Here is a 3,274-nt window from a genome sequence, read left to right as displayed (position 1 = left end):
CCCCCGCCCCAACCCCAGACACGCTGCCGGGTATGGTTCCACCGGCTCCTGCCCGCTCTGCCACCGCCGCCGCGCCTCCTCCTCCACTTCCGGGTTCTCCGGGTGAGAGGAAGGAGGAGTGGGGCCAGGGGTGGAGCGACCACCGTGGGCGGGGCGACGTCTGACATCACCGCCCCACCCTCCCGCGCCCGAGCACGTACGCGCGCAGAATCTCTGGCGCTCGTGGGCTCTGCCTCTGGAGGGGGCAAGGGGCGCCATCTTGACGCATGGTCCAAGATGGCGACCCAGAACAGGGAAGGAGAGCATTAAAAGGGGAAGAAAATGATAAGAGCCCACAGAATGGGCGGGGGACGGCGGAGAGGGGCGGTGGTGCGAAGAATCGAGGACCGGAAGAAGAAACATTCTAAGCGCATCAAGAATTCTGGTCGAACACACTGTCCTCCCCCACTGGTTCCCATGGCAACTGTGTCGTTTGATGGTTACATCTTTCAGAAGGTGCTCGGAGAGAAAGACCTCTGTATTCCGCTACCTGCTATCCGGATATGGTAGCACCGGACATGGCCTGCATTATAAACTTTCCCCCAATTTTATAACGCGCGCTACTTCACCCTGTTCTGCTCCAGACAAACCTTTGTCTTATATTTTGACGTTGAGATGTCTTTGTGTCCATTCTCTACCCATTCCACCCGCCCAGCCCTGCCCCCACACTGGCACTGCATCAGAGCGTTTTCTCAGAGAATTGGGTAAAAAGCTTTTAGGAAATTTCAGGGAATGATCCCTGCCACGCAAGCAGATAGGGTGGACGTTAACGACATGTAACTGGACAATTGAAGCAAATAGTAGTCTGCCTGAAATACTTTATGCCGCTTTGCTCATTAAATATGTTTTGAGGACGTATTATATGTTAGATATTCTAAGCATTGCATTTATTGCAACATTGAAATGTTCATAGAGGAATAAATAATTTAGGATACTTGGTTGCCATAAATTACAGCACTGCAGTTTAACAAAACTAATAACCTAGATCTGTATATATCTGCATGAATCTCTATCAACATGACAAAACACTGTTTGTAAAAAGCAAATTGCAGTATACTACAGCATGAAAAGATACATTTGAAGAATATAAAGCAACATTTGTGCTGCTCATGGACACATGAACATGTACTAAAAATAGAGAAACAAGAACTGGAAGGATACACATCTAATTCTGGCTTGTGATTGCCTCTAGTGAGAAAACGAAGAAAGGGGAATGAAAAAGAACAAAGAAGCATAAATTTTATTTTTATTTAATTTTTTCAAGTGAATGTGACTGGAAGTTAACATTTATTATCCAGGTAATAGGAAAAGGGATGTTAGTTATATTGTTATTTTAGAACGTTTGATATTTTCCATGATTAAAAAAACACCTCCTATTTTCCTGTTTGACATTCGACTCTGAGTATGCCTGGAATTTTAAAGTGAAAGCATGAGCTGGTGTATACACTTTTCAGCCATTGTAATGTAAGGAAAGGATTACAAACTTTTAAAAATGTTGTTTATACTTTTCAGTTGACAGCCAAGCCCTACTATCCAGCAAACTTGCAGAATTTTTTAAATTATTATTATTAGTTTTCCATGGCACCACCAAGCGGCAGAATTAAATATTGTTAAGTGTATTTCTGTAGTTTGTACTGTAATGGAAGTTTCAATTATTTAAAAATAAAATGCTATTTCAGAACTAACATTCCAAAGAAAGAATATGCAACTTTGGTTAGAGAGCCTATGTACTGACCTGAGAAATTTATATTTCCACTGCTTAATCTAGCCGTTCTGTCAGTTGCAAAAAAATTGTTTTCAAATCCCGACTGCTAAATCGAGCACATTGCAGAATCTCTTCCTCAAAAGACACCATTAAGTGACTGAAAAGGCATTTGCAATATATATATCCAACAAAGGTGTCCCTTATCCAGATATATAAAGAGCTCTTACAAATCAATAAGAAAAAAGACCAGCAACCAGATAGAAAAATGAGCAAGGGACTTCCAACAGGCAATTCACAAAGGAAAATACACAAATGGGCCATTAAACGTGCAAAGGGGTGTTAAGTTTCATTAGCAACCAGGAGGAAGTGAAATTAAAACCACAGTGAAATGCCATACACACCCACACAAACGGCTAATATTTAAAAGATTGAGAAGAGTGAATGAGAATATAAAATGAGAAACTGTCATAACATATTGATGAGAGCCTTCCCTAGTGGTGCAATGGGTAGGAATCCACCTGCCAGTGCAGGGGACATGGGTTAGATCCCTTGTCTGGGAAGATCCCATATGCCATGAAGCAACTAATCCCATGTGCCAACTACTGAAGCCCATGGTCTAGGGCCTGTAAGCTGCAGCTACTGAGCCCACATGCTGCAGCTACTGCAGCTTTGAGCCTGTGCTGTACACTATGAGAAGCCACCACCACGACAAGATTACCCACCTCAACTAGAGGGCAGCCCCCACTCTCCACAACCAGGGAAAGCCCATGCGCAGCAATGAAGACCCAGCACCCCCCAAAAATAAAATAAAAATTTAAATGTTGGTAGGAATATAACCTGGAAGAGACACTTAGGAAAGAGCTTGGTATTATCCACTCACCTGAAAAGATACATATTCAGGATCCAACAATTCTTCTCATGTATATACTCAAAACATGTGTGCATGTATTCACCAAGAATATTCATAGCAGTATTATTCATAATAGCCAAAAAAGCTTATCAATGAATAGTTACTAGAAATAATTGTATATTGGTATCATGGAATACTAAATAGCAATGAAAAAAAGCTGAACTACAACTACAATTAACTACTGGATGAATCTCAAAAAATAATACAGAACAAGAGAAACCAAATTTCCCCCAAAATATACTATATAACTTCATTTATATATCATTCAAAAATGGCAGAATTCAACTATAAGATTCAGAATGCATGCCTAAGTATTAAAACTAGAAAGAAAATTAAGAGTGATAGCCATAAAAGTCGGGAGCTTTACTGTTTTCGGGTGGAAGAGGATGATAAGTACTGGAAGAGGCCGTGAGATGGGCTTCAGGTAGTATTGGCAATGTTCTATTTATGTGTGATAGTTACAAAGGTGTTAACTTTGTGTTAATTCCTCATGAGGTACATTTTTTGTGTGTGCACCTTTTTTGTATGGGTGTTACATTTCACAATAACAAAATTTTAGAATTTTTCTGTTAACTCATATGCTTGCCAGTGATGGTTCTCAACTTCTAACCATGATATAC

This window comes from Bison bison, unplaced genomic scaffold, assembly GCF_000754665.1.
Source record: "Bison bison bison isolate TAMUID 2011002044 unplaced genomic scaffold, Bison_UMD1.0 scf7180017864370, whole genome shotgun sequence".
Taxonomy (NCBI): Eukaryota; Metazoa; Chordata; class Mammalia; order Artiodactyla; family Bovidae; genus Bison; species Bison bison.
The sequence above is the reverse complement of the archived record's forward strand: the minus strand, read 5'-3'. Positions refer to the sequence as shown.